Below are 9,550 nucleotides of genomic sequence, written 5' to 3' on the forward strand. Positions count from 1 at the left end.
ATCTTTCTGATACTTAGTGATAATAACTATAAAACATCGTACATACATACACACACACATTTGCCATTAAACATATAAGAGTACTGTTTCTTAGGAAAGCAAACGTTGTTGAAAAAAACACATCTCATACTTTCAGGGAGACCTCTGTTACATTAAAATGATTATTTCTTACGAACTGCAACATCTTTCCTATATTATATAGATTGTGTCAACATGACATCACCAACCTGAAAATCCTGTGGATTCCATTTCGAAGCATTCTATGATAAAGCAAACTGTCCTTTAATTATTATAGTGTGTTAGCTTTTATAAGAGGGGTACTCATAATTATTTTGAATTCTATGAGTTTTGGATTTTTTAATGTTTATATTACCAATTTATATTTATTATACTTTTTAATCAATAATTATATGAGGCATTATTACAATTATGCAAATGAAAAATCAGGGGACTCAAGATTAAGCAACTAGCCCAAGGGAATACAGGTAATAGGTGTGAGAGACAAGAAAACTCGGTTATATATGATATCAAAGTCAATGTTATTAAACACTTCTGTATACAATTTCAAGAATAATGAGGGGAAAAATCCTAATAAATTTATGGTTAAGTGCTGATGATGACTTATTGAGAGAGTATTTCAAGTTTAAACTGACATTTTAGTTGTTTGCATGAGCACACGTACACTGAGAGACCTTGACAAAACTTGAGGCTATTAGGGACATCCATCACTATCTGCGCACTTCTTAAACCAATGTTCACATATGTCGTAGAGAGAAACTATCCCAGCAGACACATAAAATCTTATAACATCAGAAATATTTAAAACTAATAACCACAGTGTGAGTAACATACTTGAGTATCTTTGAGTTAAGTGTGCTTTGGAGGATTTTGATTATTATGTTTTTTTCTATAGAGAAGTTAGACTTGAAAATATATTTAATTAGTTATGGAACATATTGTGAGTAGGTAGACTTAAAGGTCATAAGTTCTCACATGAGAAGAATCCATCAATTTAATTCTAGAGTGAAGTAAGGATGCAATAATTTCAATTATTCCTGAAGAACCAGAAGTAATTACCAAAACTAATTATATTGGTCTGGCTTGAGGTTAACAGCTGGCAAAGAGTGACACTCGGCTCTCTATAAAAGACAAGCAATTATAAATGTTGTTTTCAACTCGTTGTGAATGGATGTACAAAACTCAAATTTAAGTTCATACGCATGAAGTTCTGAGTAAGTGTTTCAATAGATAATATGTGAAACCTTAGGCTCAGAGTATCAGATACATTGTGAATTCATAGATAGCAAAATGATACACTTACTAAGAGTATAAGGTTATGTTAACTTTCCAATTTAATTTTCTTACGGTACAAAGTCTTATCAGATGTGAAGTGGCAGCTTAGGGCAGAAGCAGATGCTGCAATTTTCAGCATAACTTATCTTGGTCCCCAGAGTCCCTAACAGGAAGAACACAGATGCTGGTGACATGGATTGTGCAAGGTAAGATCAATTCTTACTATCAAATTGCCTTTTTTGACTCAAATTTTGAGTCACCAAACAGAAATAACTTGCACCAACAGTTGAAACACTTCTGTTTGAGGACATTTTATTAACCTTGTGCTCTCTGTTCTTAGATCAAATTAAGCATCAGAAAGGGAATATCCTTTTATAAAAGAAGAAAGGAGACTTTCCTTAAATGGTATTTCTAACCCCAGCTTTCAGACTGATACTTTAACTGTGATTAATTTCCCTTGGCCTTTCATTGTATCTTTTTGAAGAATCAATTGTCCCCAGAAACAGTCACCTATTTCCATTATTCTTATAATTATTATTTCCCCTGGAATTATCACATGTCTGATACATTGCCCCAGCTAGTGCATACCCTTCTGTGGTAAACCATTCCAGTTCACCATGGGTAAATGTTTTAACCACTGACATGCATGTGCCAGATGCTCTCAAGTTTCCATCTACCACCAGTGATAGAGTTCTTAATGTTTGCTCGGCCTCGGGTGATCAGTTCCAAAGTACTAGCTTAGCATCTGCTTTCCAGCAGCAAACCAGGCACCAACTATTGTAGTTCACGTACTGTAGGAAGAAGACTATGAGATAGAGATCTGCATTCAGCAATTATTCTTAATATTATCACTATTAGAGGGCTGAAACAGAGGGAGAAGATAGCTGTTATGTGGTCACAACAAAGGCCTCAATCAATCCCACAAGGAACTCTAAGGCTAGGGCTCTGTATGGTATATCTTAATTAGGACAAAAAATCCAAGCCTTTGTATTTTCACATTGACTAGTCATTAGATGTGGGTGTGGATTCAGTCAGACAAGGCAACACTCTTCAGTTGAGGACAATAATCAGGTATACTCATCTGCAAGCTGTTACCTACTGATATTCCTAAGAGCTGAGGAATGAGTGCTTCAGCATTGAAGATGAAAGATCTGGTGGTCCAACCACACATTTACCACAATAATATTCAGATTTTTTAAAATTTTCCTAACACTTTTTACTCTTAAAGGATTTTGTATTTGTACACGTATATCAGCATTTTTGATTAGCATTGTCTTGTTATATCTTTATTCTGTCCTTATACACTCAAACTTTTCATTTTCTTGGCCTTTATTTATGTCTCTTTTAAATAGCGTACCTTAAAAAATGATCTATGTCACCCTCCTCAAAAACTAAAAATTTTCTCATCCCCTTATGTTCATGTCCTAGAGATTCACTTATGTCTCATACTAGTACTATCTAAATATTTTATAGATTTTAAGACTGATTTATTATGGAGACACTGTCTTTATTTTTAATCTCAGGTAAGTACCTATGTTTGTACGTATGTATTTTCTAAGTAGTCAACTTTATCAAGGTTTTTTTTAAGCTTATTGCCATAAGTCTGACAGTACCACCTGGAGATTTTTTTCCTCTTCTTATTTGAATAATTCACTCAGAAATTGTGTTTTGTTTTTTGTGACTTTTCTGTGATAAATCTTCTGTGATCTTTGATTCCTGATAATATTTTAATTATGCTGTCACATTTTAATAATTCCATTGAGAATGAAATTTCAGTTTAAAATTTCCTTTCCTTCAAATTATCAAATATATGACTCCATTTAATCTGGGATGTGCTTTAGTTGAGCAGTCTAATACTTAGTAGATCTGTTCTTTGTTACTGAAAGATATTTACAAATTGTTCTTTGTCTTGGATATTCTTAAAATTTACTAAATTTTAGTAAAATTTTTACTTTTCTTGGCCGGGCGCGATGGCTCACGCCTGTAATCCTAGCACTCTGGGAGGCCGAGGCGGGTGGATCGCTCGAGGTCAGGAGTTCGAGACCAGCCTGAGCAAGAGTGAGACCCCGTCTCTACTAAAAATAGAAAGAAATTATATGGACAACTAAAATATATATATATACAAAAAATTAGCCGGGCATGGTGGCGCATGCCTGTAGTCCCAGCTACTCGGGAGGCTGAGGCAGTAGGATCGCTTAAGCCCAGGAGTTTGAGGTTGCTGTGAGCTAGACTGACGCCACGGCACTCACTCTAGCCCGGGCAACAGAGAGAGACTCTGTCTCAAAAAAAAAAAAAAAATTTACTTTTCTTAATGCTCTTTGGCCCTATTAATAAGAAAAAAACCTTAGACAAGTTTAAATTTTATCTGAGTTCATTTAAGCAAAGAAAAACTAAACAAAACAAAACAGAACAAAAATGATTCGAGAATCTGGCAGCCCTTCGAACCAGAGCAAGTTCAGAGAACTCCAACCAATAACATGATCTGACAACATTTATAGAAAACGGAAGTGCAGTGTAGAATCAGCTTAATTAGTTACACCTTAATAATTAGTTACAAATCCTCCTGCAATTAACTAAAATTCAGCTAGTGTAGTTAAACTCCATATTGGTTCGGTCTTTTAGCTTTAGTGCAGGAGCCTAGTCCAAATCAATGGTCTCCCATAAATTTTATTTAACAGCACTCAAAGAATTTTTTCAGTCTGACATTGTTTATTTTTTTATGTCTATACATTTATTTTGTTTTTTTTTTTTTTTTTTTTTTTTTGGAGACAGAGTCTCACTCTGTTGCCCAGGCTAGAGTGAGTGCCGTGGCGTCAGCCTAGCTCACAGCAACCTCAAACTCCTGAGCTCAAGCGATCCTCCTGCCTCAGCCTCCCGAGTAGCTGGGACTACAGGCATGCGCCACCATGCCCAGCTAATTTTTTCTATACATATTTTTAGCTGTCCATATAATTTCTTTCTATTTTTAGTAGAGATGGGGTCTCACTCTTGCTCAGGCTGGTCTCAAACTCCTGAGCTCAAATGATCCGCCCACCTCGGCCTCCCAGAGTGCTAGGATTACCGGCGTGAGCCACCGCGCCCGGCCTATACATTTATTTTGGAATTAGCTTTTATGAAATACATCTTCAATATTTCTTTAAATATCTCTATTTTTTGTTTTGTTTTGCTTTGTTTTTCTTTATCCAGGATTCCTGTTATTTTGACTTTGGAATTTCTACTTCTATCTTTCATATGTTTATAACTTTTCTTTTATAATTTGTATTCTTTTTTATTAATATTTTGTTCTTGGCTGGGCACAGTGCCTGTAGTTCCAGTTACTAAGGAGGCTGAGTGAGGAGGATCTCTTGAGCCCAGACGTTTGAGGATACAGTGAGCTATGATCACACCACTGCACTCCAGCCTGGGTGATAAAGACCTTGTCTCTAAAAAATACAAGAAAATAAAAATAAATATATTTCTTTTTTACTTCTGTGGTTGCTTCTTGGCCTGGTTTTTAAATTGACAAATATTTCTTCAGCTGTGTACATTTTACTATTTATCCCAGCTCTTGGATATTAATACTTGCCCTTTGATTTTCTAAATTATAATTTCTTATTTTTCTCTCATATTGCTAGTATATTCCCTTATTTCTTTGTTTGTTTTTGTTTAATATACATTTATTCCTTTAGTTGAACAACCTCTACACAAAATCAAAATATATAGTTTAAGTTTTGTTTTGGGCAGGGGGTAGAAAGCAATTTAGGTCTGAGGTCTCAAGAAGTTTTATGAGCCTGCTATGAATATTTTCTATAAATCAATTAACTGAGCCTTTTGAAACCCTCTAGAGAAAATATGTTCAGGGAAACCATCAACTGCATTTTGAAATCAAACTACCTATTCTTAAGTCAGCAAATCAATAATTTGGAAGACATGGAACAATTCCTCTCCTGTATTTCCTTCACATTCAAATTTACCCTGGGAAACATTAGCCTAGTCCACTGGAACACATGAAACATAAATGCAACACAATGTGGCGGGGCCCTTAAAGTGAAAGTGAGCACACAATTGATGGACCAACTTTGTGAAATGCATTGCCATCGCCCCAGTAAAGCTGTAGGTTTCACCACATGCACCAAACAAATCTACAGGGTAGTTTCAGCATTCCTCTTTTAAAAAATTTATTTTACACCTATTACACCATATAACATGTTTTAAAAACTGACATATAACTAGGATAAAGCAAAGAAAAAGAAGAAAAAAAAAAGCTTACTTTGTGTAAGGGAAATTGCATTTGTATAGGCAACAAGTTTCTTAGGCCAAACTAAGATGACTGCCCCAGTGTTTTTTCCGGCCCGGCCTCGTCCCCAATTATCTGGCCTTCCAGGGAGGCATGAGTCAGCATACTCATATAACCAAGGCATTATCCCCTGTGTGAACCCATGTGATCACGCTTTCCCATGGCATGTTGCCACTATTGTTCAGAGCCACATATAAGTGCTCGCCGTGTTCTCGGCCATGCTTTTCGCCACTGCTGTATCCCCGCCCCTCCCCCCCCCACAATAAAGAGCATGTCTCCCCTACCTGCTGCCACTTGCCTTTTCTTCCAATTCCCAAAGCCTTCACAGGAGCACAAGGTAGCCACAGAGCATCCTCTTCACACTTGGTGTAGTCTGGCAGGATCTGGAGGGGTAAGTGTCCCCTCCACCCCAGCAGTGGAGGACATGTGGCCTCCTATGGGCTTGTGGCAGCCAGTGGCAGTGGTCCTCATATCGTGGGCCCCTGCCACGGGGTGGAAGCAGGTGGAATGTACTCTTGCCACCCTGGAAGAGGCCTTGAAGGCCTTGGAAGAGTCGCTGTGGCCTAGGGAGCGAGCAGCGGCTGGTCGGGTGGGCTGGCTCTTCCTTACAGCCCTCTGGGAGCAGCATAAGGACACCCTGCAGCAAGAAGCTCAGGTAAGGGAGTTACAAGAGATAGAGGAAAATTTGGAAGCCTGCCTGCAGGAGTTGGAGAAAGAGTTAACAAGCGGTCCGAACTTGGACGCTGACAAAACTGCAAGTATGCAGGAGACTGACGGCAGCCCCTGCCTCTGCTGAGAGCCCGCCCCGTCGTAAAGCAGAAAACGGAGCATGCTCAACCCACGGGGCCTGGGAGTCGGCGTAAGCCCACCTACAGTAACGCAGCATATCTCTTACTCTGCCTGCTTGGTTGTTGTGTTTATCGGATGAAGGTCTGGACAGCTTTCTGTGTTCCCCAAGGGAGATGGAGCAATTGGCATCCATAACTATATAACCTTCCCTGAGGCAGAGGTTACAAACAAGTGGTTGCTGTGGTGAGGGCCACCACTCCTTACTTGAATGGCTCATGGATGCCACCCACACAGTATAGGGTGACGCTGGAGATCTACCTGAAACTGCGAGTAAGTGGACTTCACACACGGACTTAATTCAAATTCTTCGGGAGATGGGAATGCACCAAGGCATTTTTACAGTAGATAACTGGCAGGGACCCATGAGGAGCACTTCACTACACACATGCAAGACCTAATCTTACTCACAGCTCCCCCTGGTTCATTTGGCTTGCTAGCAGCTGTGCTCACTCCCTATGGGGAGAAGCGGATACATGAGATCACCACTGCCATGGCGGCTCTGGGAGATGCCAAAGAGCGGAAAGGGGGGAAGGGATGAGTGTGTATGCTACAAGGACCCAAGAAGGGCCTACGAGCTCAGGGCCTCCTGCAGAAGAAGGCAGTATAAGGGACCCAGAAGGTGTCTTGAACCCAGATGTAGCTAGACCTCTTACTAGCAGGAGTAGATAAAGAGAAATTAGATAAACAGCCTAATGAGGTATTGCTGGCTTTGAGGAATCAGCTGGATCCCCACTAGCAATTCATGAAAGCACCCAATAGGTGGGAAGCTGAGATGCCTGCCAGAGAGACCCACAGTGTGTGGCTGTAAGATTTTATGGTTGAAACCCCCCTCTTTGATATAGACTAGGGGTTAAGCCAAGGCACTCGGTTAGAGGGGACCCCAGATAACCAGAGGCCACATGTGTAAGATATGGGTGGCTTTATGTTCCCGCTCGGAGGGGAAGATGCACGTGGGGATGGCCATGTATTCCAGGGAAGGTCCTCCCCACCTTTACTGAGAAGCCACATAACTGGGATGCCATATTCTCCCATTGGCATCAGGTGAAATGGACTCCATGGTGGTTTTACCCAGTAGCCATCTTTTTTACTGGGGGTGGACCCATTAAGGTAGAGATAAAAATAAATGCCCCAGTGAAGCATACTGCTCGGGCCCTGAATCAAACCTGGCAGGCCTTGGCCCTCTTGATGGGTGAAGTTACACAGATGAGAAAGGTAATTTTACAAAACCACGTGGCCCTTGATTTCCTCACTGCAGCTCAAAGAGACACATGCACAGTCATACATACTAAATGTTGTGTATATGTACCTCATCACTAGGAGGATATCTCCTCTACATTAAAGGAAGTTTATAGTGAAGTACAGACCATCCAACAGTTAACTGGAGACCCACTACAACAATGGTGGGAATGTCTCTCATCCTCCTGGCGTTGGACTCTTTTAGTGTTAGGAGCTGCTGGCTGTGGTCTGGTAATACTGTGTTGTTCTCTATATTGTTGCTGTGGCTTTTGCACCCAAGGGGCCTCCCTATGGTCCTGTGTATTACCTAGGGGGTGGAATGTAAGGGAAACTGCATTTGTATAGGCAACAGGTTTCTTAGGCCAAACTAAGATGACTGCTGCAGTGTTTTTTCTGGCCAGCCCCTGCCCCCGACCCTGCAGACCCCGTTAGCTGGCCTTCCAAGGAGGCATGAGTCAGCATACTCATCTAACCAAGGTGTTATCTCCTGTGTGAACCCATGTGATCGCAATTTCCCATGGCATGTTGCCACTAGTGTTTAGAGCCATATGTAAGTGCTTGCCATGTTCTTGGCCATGCTTTTTGCCACTGCTATAGCCCCCCAACAATAAAGAGCATGTCTCCCCAACCTGCTGCCACTCACCTTTTCTTCCAATTCCCAAAGCCTGCACAGGAGCACAAGCTAGCCACAGAGCATCCTCCTCACAACCTTGTTAGAAACAAGATACACCATCACTTATACTCTTCAAAAATTATTGCACTTTAACTTCATAATTTGACAAAGCATTCATGAAACAATCTACAGACTGGTTTTAACAGACAAATGACACTTTTAAGCAGACATGACCAATCCTAAATTGTTTATTAGGTAGGAATTTTACAAACATTACTTATAATAGCGGTAATGGTGGAGCTGGAGAATATGGCACCTTTTCCATGCTGCATGGCAAGAACCAACTGAATTTATGTCCCTTTCCAAGGCCACTGCTCTTGTGGCCTGTTGATGTCAGCCCACACATCTCCCTGTGCTTGTGAACCAGTTTGGTGATCTACTGGGTGTCAGGATTTCTTCTGATAGCTTTATGGAATGGATCAATGAGGATAATCTCAAAAAATTTGTATGATGGAATCTTCATCAACCCAGTAAGACTTCAGGACTCTCAGAGCCCCACAATGGCATCCAGCTCTCTCCTTGGCAACAGATTGAAGGGTTCGCGATAACTTTAGCTGGTTAGCACCATAATGGACAGGCTTGCCGTAGGTTGTACCCTTAGGAACTGGGCGTTTGTGGCCCCCAACGGGTCACATGAATCTTATCTATGACATAACCTTGCTTCGAGTTGTATCCCAGTCTGCCCGCTTTATCCTGCTGGGTGGGGCAGGGAGCCCTGTGGAGCACAGAGAACTGGAAGTATTGCCAGCAGCAGACCCTCAGAAGAAAGCACACTACATCAGACTGCTTCTTCCTCCACAGCTCCCGGATGTACTTGTATGCACCCATCTTGGCTTACCTGATGGCTGCCGACAGACAGAAAGGCCCTTATTTCTTTTACTACAGTTTTTGATTATTGAAAAAATGTGGTCCGCCTGCACCCATTTTACAGTTTATTGCTTTTCTTTCAATGTAATTTTACTCCCTGTTTCACAACCAATTTGGATTGTGAACTAATATCTCTATCAGGTGTATCAGCAACTATTTCTGATAAAGGATATAGATAAAGAGGGACCTACAGCTGCAGATGATTCAGGTATAAGGGAAGGACGGAGAGCCTGAGGCACTAGTAAACTACACCTACCACTGCTGACATTGTCAATAAATTCGCTGTGTCTGAACTTCACCTCAAATCCTTAAGAAGAAGTTGCATTAGTAGTATGCTTTCACACCATAATCCACTT

General features: G+C 40.8%; 1 pseudogene; it reads right to left on the minus strand.

The window, feature by feature from the left end:
* Nucleotides 1–8,540: 8,540 nt before the first annotated feature.
* LOC138379036 (large ribosomal subunit protein eL15-like) lies at nucleotides 8,541–9,169 on the minus strand (annotated as a pseudogene).
* Nucleotides 9,170–9,550: the final 381 nt, after the last annotated feature.

This window comes from Eulemur rufifrons, chromosome 30 (genome assembly GCF_041146395.1).
Source record: "Eulemur rufifrons isolate Redbay chromosome 30, OSU_ERuf_1, whole genome shotgun sequence".
Lineage (NCBI taxonomy): Eukaryota > Metazoa > Chordata > Mammalia > Primates > Lemuridae > Eulemur > Eulemur rufifrons.